The sequence below is a fragment of the Oncorhynchus clarkii genome, chromosome 9 (assembly GCF_045791955.1).
Source record: "Oncorhynchus clarkii lewisi isolate Uvic-CL-2024 chromosome 9, UVic_Ocla_1.0, whole genome shotgun sequence".
Taxonomy (NCBI): domain Eukaryota; kingdom Metazoa; phylum Chordata; class Actinopteri; order Salmoniformes; family Salmonidae; genus Oncorhynchus; species Oncorhynchus clarkii.
This window is the reverse complement of record NC_092155.1, coordinates 655,165-662,500: the sequence shown is the minus strand read 5'-3', so window position 1 is coordinate 662,500 and position 7,336 is coordinate 655,165. Positions and strand designations below refer to the sequence as shown.

General features: G+C 46.1%; 1 protein-coding gene across 2 annotated transcripts in view; it reads right to left on the bottom strand.

The window, feature by feature from the left end:
* LOC139415749 (enolase 3, (beta, muscle)) overlaps nucleotides 1–5,889 on the bottom strand; it is an 18,487-nt gene extending 12,598 nt beyond the window's left edge. Inside the window, exon 1 of one of the 2 annotated variants that reach the window (XM_071163826.1) lies at nucleotides 5,805–5,889. The gene's annotated coding sequence lies outside the window, so the exon portion shown is untranslated. The remainder of the gene's footprint in view (nucleotides 1–5,804) is intronic. The other variant, XM_071163825.1, reaches the window with a different exon arrangement.
* Nucleotides 5,890–7,336: the final 1,447 nt, after the last annotated feature.

Genomic DNA, 7,336 nt, shown 5'->3' with positions numbered 1-7,336 from the left:
AGGCATGGATCTTAATGATAGACATCCTGACTAGAGAGAGAGAGGCATGGATCTTAGTGATAGACATCCTGACTAGAGAGAGAGGCATGGATCTTAGTGATAGACATCCTGACTAGAGAGAGAGGCATGGATCTTAATGATAGACATCCTGACTAGAGAGAGAGAGGCATGGATCTTAGTGATAGACATCCTGACTAGAGAGAGAGAGGCATGGATCTTAATGATAGACATCCTGACTAGAGAGAGAGAGGCATGGATCTTAATGATAGACATCCTGACTAGAGAGAGAGAGGCATGGATCTTAATGATAGACATCCTGACTAGAGAGAGAGAGGCATGGATCTTAATGATAGACATCCTGACTAGAGAGAGGCATGGATCTCAGTGATAGACATCCTGACTAGAGAGAGAGGCATGGATCTTAGTGATAGACATCCTGACTAGAGAGAGAGAGGCATGGATCTTAGTGATAGATGATAGACATCCTGACTAGAGAGAGAGAGGCATGGATCTTAATGATAGACATCCTGACTAGAGAGAGAGGCATGGATCTTAGTGATAGACATCCTGACTAGAGAGAGAGGCATGGATCTTAGTGATAGACATCCTGACTAGAGAGAGAGAGGCATGGATCTTAGTGATAGATGATAGACATCCTGACTAGAGAGAGAGAGGCATGGATCTTAGTGATAGACATCCTGACTAGAGAGAGAGAGGCATGGATCTTAATGATAGACATCCTGACTAGAGAGAGAGGCATGGATCTTAGTGATAGACATCCTGACTAGAGAGAGAGAGGCATGGATCTTAATGATAGACATCCTGACTAGAGAGAGAGGCATGGATCTTAATGATAGACATCCTGACTAGAGAGAGAGGCATGGATCTTAATGATAGACATCCTGACTAGAGAGAGAGAGGCATGGATCTTAATGATAGACATCCTGACTAGAGAGAGAGAGGCATGGATCTTAGTGATAGACATCCTGACTAGAGAGAGAGAGGCATGGATATTAATGATAGACATCCTGACTAGAGAGAGAGGCATGGATCTTAATGATAGACATCCTAACTAGAGAGAGAGAGGCATGGATCTTAATGATAGACATCCTGACTAGAGAGAGAGGCATGGATCTTAATGATAGACATCCTGACTAGAGAGAGAGAGGCATGGATCTTAATGATAGACATCCTGACTAGAGAGAGAGAGGCATGGATCTTAGTGATAGACATCCTGACTAGAGAGAGAGAGGCATGGATCTCAGTGATAGACATCCTGACTAGAGAGAGAGAGGCACGGATCTTAATGATAGACATCCTGACTAGAGAGAGAGAGAGGCATGGATCTTAGTGATAGACATCCTGACTAGAGAGAGAGAGGCATGGATCTTAGTGATAGACATCCTGACTAGAGAGAGAGCGGCATGGATCTCAGTGATAGACATCCTGACTAGAGAGAGAGGCATGGATCTTAATGATAGACATCCTGACTAGAGAGAGAGGCATGGATCTTAGTGATAGACATCCTGACTAGAGAGAGAGAGAGGCATGGATCTTAGTGATAGACATCCTGACTAGAGAGAGAGGCATGGATCTTAATGATAGACATCCTGACTAGAGAGAGAGAGGCATGGATCTTAGTGATAGACATCCTGACTAGAGAGAGAGAGGCATGGATCTTAGTGATAGACATCCTGACTAGAGAGAGAGAGGCATGGATCTCAGTGATAGACATCCTGACTAGAGAGAGAGGTATGGATCTCAGTGATAGACATCCTGACTAGAGGTGTGGTAGAGAGAAAACATTAAGAACTTCAGTTTTCTGTTTGCTCGGAGCCAATCAGAATACAGGTCAGCGTCTCCTAGCAATCTGTTCTGTAGTCTGAACACTACAGTGTTTAGTATGGAGATGCAGGACTCATCTGGATATCTGTCATGTTATAGTGTCTGACAGCATTGGCAGCGCCATTGAGGCTACAACCCATAGGAATCCCCACACATTTGACTACTTTGAAATGGCAATGACGCTGCCTTTCGGCCATTAGAGGCCTCTATCATTCTCTATGGTGTGTCCTGAGGTAGGCAGTCTGTTGTAGCTTCATGTTCTCATCAGTGTAATCTGTCCCTCTCCCCACACCGTAGGTCCTCCCCTACGCATCTCACACCCAGCCAGCCTATCAGAGAGCAGTGAGGTCACAGCTGACCAACGGCAGGCCAGGACATTCAGATCACGGTTTAGAGAGAGATATACTAGAATATTTAGCTGCTCCCCCTGCAGAACCTACCACCACCACTTTCTCTGCCCGCCCGCCTGCCTCGGCCCGCCTCGGCCTGCCCGCCTCGGCCTGCCCGCCTGCCTGCCTCGGCCTGCCCGCCTGCCTGCCTCGGCCTGCCCGCCTGCCTGCCTGCCTCGGCCTGCCCGCCTCGGCCTGCCCGCCCGCCCGCCCGCCTCGGCCTGCCCGCCCGCCTCGGCCTGCCCATTAAATCTGAGCTGGACACTAAGCTGTCTCCACACGGTCACTCGGCCCGGAGTGCAGCTGTGTGAAGGGCTCCCCCAAGAGCAGATCAGAGGGGTGTACAGCAATGTCCTGAATGCTCTAAAGACTGCTATTAATAAACACAAGATACTGTGAAATGTATACGTGCTGCGTATAGTATGTTGTGTGTACAGTGTGTTAGTGTGTTCTGCATATAGCTAGTGTGTGGTTAGCAGTTAATGTGTGCAATGTGTGTGTGTGAAGCGTTGTAGAGCCTCATTGACCCTTCCCCTTTTAGTTTGACCTTTCACTACATTCACAAGAGATTTGAGTTTGACCTTTCACTAGTGGTCAGGGTTTGAGGCGATACTGTATTACAGTACGGAACGCAGTGGGTTTATTAATACACCGCTCACACAACATTCATGCCATTTGAATGACATTAGCTAGTTGAAAGAGGACAAGTGGTCCTTGAGTTGGTCTCGCAGTCCGGGAGTCTGTCTGTTCTGTGACTCTCCTTATCTGGCCGGTGGGGGGGGGGGGGGGGGCACTCATTCTAGACACTGATCATACAAAACATTATGAACACCTACTCTTTCCATGAGTGAATCCAGGTCAAAGTTAAGATCCCGTATTGATGTCACCTGTTCAATCCACTTCAGTGTAGCTGAAGGGGAGGAGACACGTTAAAGAAGGATGTTTAAAGCCTTGAGACAATGGAGACATGGGTGCCATTCAGAGGGTGAATGAGCAAGACCAAATATTTAAGTTCCTTTGAACGGGGTAGGATAGAAGGTGCCAGGTGCACCGGTTTGAGTCAAGAACTGCAACACTGCTGGGTTTTTCACACTCAACCGTTTCCTGTGTGTATCAATGGTCCACCACCCAAAGGACATCCAGCCAACTTGACAACAGTGGGAAGTATTGGAGTCAACATGGGTCAGCTTCCCATCCTACTAAACTACACTGTAGTAGTTACAGATCCATACAGCCTCCATCCTACTAAACTACACTGTAGCAGTTACAGATCCATACAGCCTCCATCCTACTAAACTACACTGTAGCAGTTACAGATCCATACAGCCTCCATCCTACTAAACTACACTGTAGTAGTAACAGATCCATACAGCCTCCATCCTACTAAACTACACTGTAGTAGCTACAGATCCATAGGCTATGGAGCCTCCATCCTACTAAACTACACTGTAGCAGTTACAGGTCCATAGGCTATGGAGCCTCCATCCTACTAAACTACACTGTAGTAGTTACAGGTCCATAGGCTATGGAGCCTCCATCCTACTAAACTACACTGTAGTAGTTACAGATCCATAGGCTATGGAGCCTCCATCCTACTAAACTACACTGTAGTAGTTACAGGTCCATAGGCTATGGAGCCTCCATCCTACTAAACTACACTGTAGTAGTTACAGATCCATACAGCCTCCATCCTACTAAACTACACTGTAGCAGTTACAGATCCATACAGCCTCCATCCTACTAAACTACACTGTAGTAGTAACAGATCCATACAGCCTCCATCCTACTAAACTACACTGTAGTAGTTACAGATCCATACAGCCTCCATCCTACTAAACTACACTGTAGCAGTTACAGATCCATACAGCCTCCATCCTACTAAACTACACTGTAGTAGCTACAGATCCATAGGCTATGGAGCCTCCATCCTACTAAACTACACTGTAGCAGTTACAGGTCCATAGGCTATGGAGCCTCCATCCTACTAAACTACACTGTAGCAGTTACAGGTCCATAGGCTATGGAGCCTCCATCCTACTAAACTACACTGTAGTAGTTACAGATCCATAGGCTATGGAGCCTCCATCCTACTAAACTACACTGTAGTAGTTACAGATCCATAGGCTATGGAGCATCCATCCTACTAAACTACACTGTAGTAGTTACAGATCCATAGGCTATGGAGCCTCCATCCTACTAAACTACACTGTAGTAGTTACAGATCCATAGGCTATGGAGCCTCCATCCTACTAAACTACACTGTAGTAGTTACAGATCCATAGGCTATGGAGCCTCCATCCTACTAAACTACACTGTAGTAGTTACAGATCCATAGGCTATGGAGCCTCCATCCTACTAAACTACACTGTAGTAGTTACAGATCCATACAGCCTCCATCCTACTAAACTACACTGTAGCAGTTACAGATCCATAGGCTATGGAGCCTCCATCCTACTAAACTACACTGTAGTAGTTACAGATCCATAGGCTATGGAGTCTCCATCCTACTAAACTACACTGTAGTAGTTACAGATCCATAGGCTATGGAGTCTCCATCCTACTAAACTACACTGTAGCAGTTACAGATCCATAGGCTATGGAGCATCCATCCTACTAAACTACACTGTAGCAGTTACAGATCCATAGGCTATGGAGCCTCCATCCTACTAAACTACACTGTAGTAGTTACAGATCCATAGGCTATGGAGCATCCATCCTACTAAACTACACTGTAGCAGTTACAGATCCATAGGCTATGGAGCATGTTTTTCATCCATTTCGAATTCGAGCCTAACAACAAAAGGTGGAAAAGGTCAAAGGGTATGAATACTTCCTGAAGGCTCTGATTAGTACAGGTGGTCGCCTCTCCTTCTGTAGTCCGTAAACATGCGACGTAACATGGCGATATGACCGTGTGGGAACACTGATCCTATCAAGGTACGGAGCCATTTAACCTTTTTGTGGGGGAGAAATTAAGGGCTTCCAACCCCGTATCGCAGTGTTCAGACTGAGAGTTCAGAGGGGCTCTTAACAAAAACACCTCAACAGCCGACACCTTAGTCCAATGACCTGTGTGATCTAATGGAACTGAGAGTCGTGATCAAGGGCTATTCAGGCTCCAGCTTGTACAACCGATGAACCACTGTCCCCCCAACCAAAAGTAGTCATACTGTCAAGTCGGCTACAAACAGACAGACAAACAAGAATAAGAGGCAGGGGTTTTCGTAGGGAACATGTCAAAAACGTTCAGTTTTTAAAAAAGGTAGATGCATTGCTAACAGTTGTAATATGTAAGAAATTAGGCTCCCGTTTCCTTATTCCCAAACGCTATGATGAACTTATACAGTAGCCCATATATACATATATCCATAGAGCTATGGAACTATATATATATATATATATATGTATATGAAGTAGTCAGACATGGAACATAAGCAAAGTGCGTAGGTCTCGGCTACAGTCCAAAGCAACTGCCTCGTTTCCTTGATAACCACAACACGAGCTTTCCCAAGTGTTCACATTACACTAAATGTTTTAAGAAGAGAACAGTTTTTAAAAACTGGACGGTACCTGATTGGGGGGGGGCTCGCTGGCTGGCTGTCCTTCTGGAAAGTGGTAACTCTGTTCTCCAGTCTGACTTTTATAGACTGCCAGTGGCGACCGCTGCCCAATAAGGGCTTAGGGACCAGAGACAAACTCCCAGACACAATCAGAAACGGAAAAAACTGAAAGTATGGTCACGTCTCTGTATAAAGGGTTTTTATATATAGAATACATATGACCCATCAACATGTAAAATCATTAAAGGACATAAACAGTATAAAATACAATTTTGGTTACTTTTGAAGGTTTCTAGATTTCGCTGTTTTAGATGGAAACATGTTGGCCTACTGTGAACTTACAGTGGGGTGTCTAGGAACACATGAACTGACCAGAGAGAACAGTGGGGTGTCTAGGAACACATTAACTGACCAGAGAGAACAGGTGGGTGTCTAGGAACACATGGACTGACCAGAGAGAACAGGTGGGTGTCTAGGAACACATGGACTGACCAGAGAGAATAGTGGGGTGTCTAGGAACACATGGACTGACCAGAGAGAATAGTGGGGTGTCTAGGAACACATTAACTGACCAGAGAGAATAGTGGGGTGTCTGGGAACACATTCACTTATGTTAAGAGATAGCCAGGGGCACACTCCAACACTTTGACAATCATTTACAGACTAAACATTTGTGTTTAGTGAGTCCACCAGATCAGAGGCAGTAGGGATGACCAGGGATGTTCTCTGTTTAGTGAGTCCACCAGATCAGAGGCAGTAGGGATGACCAGGGATGTTCTCTGTTTAGTGAGTCCTCCAGATCAGAGGCAGTAGGGATGACCAGGGATGTTCTCTGTTTAGTGAGTCCTCCAGATCAGAGGCAGTAGGGATGACCAGGGATGTTCTCTGTTTAGTGAGTCCTCCAGATCAGAGGCAGTAGGGATGACCAGGGATGTTCTCTGTTTAGTGAGTCCTCCAGATCAGAGGCAGTAGGGATGACCAGGGATGTTCTCTGTTTAGTGAGTCCTCCAGATCAGAGACAGTAGGGATGACCAGGGATGTTCTCTGTTTAGTGAGTCATCCAGATCAGAGACAGTAGGGATGACCAGGGATGTTCTCTGTTTAGTAGGTCCTCCAGATCAGAGACAGTAGGGATGACCAGGGATGTTCTCTGTTTAGTGAGTCCTCCAGATCAGAGGCAGTAGGGATGACCAGGGATGTTCTCTGTTTAGTGAGTCCATCAGATCAGAGGCAGTAGGGATGACCAGGGATGTTTTCTGTTTAGTGAGTCCTCCAGATCAGAGGCAGTAGGGATGACCAGGGATGTTCTCTGTTTAGTGAGTCCTCCAGATCAGAGGCAGTAGGGATGACCAGGGATGTTCACTGTTTAGTGAGTCCTCCAGATCAGAGGCAGTAGGGAGGACCAGGGATGTTCTCTGTTTAGTGAGTCCTCCAGATCAGAGGCAGTAGAGATGACCAGGGATGTTCACTGTTTAGTGAGTCCCCCAGATCAGAGGCAGTAGGGATGACCAGGGATGTTCTCTGTTTAGTGAGTCCTCCAGA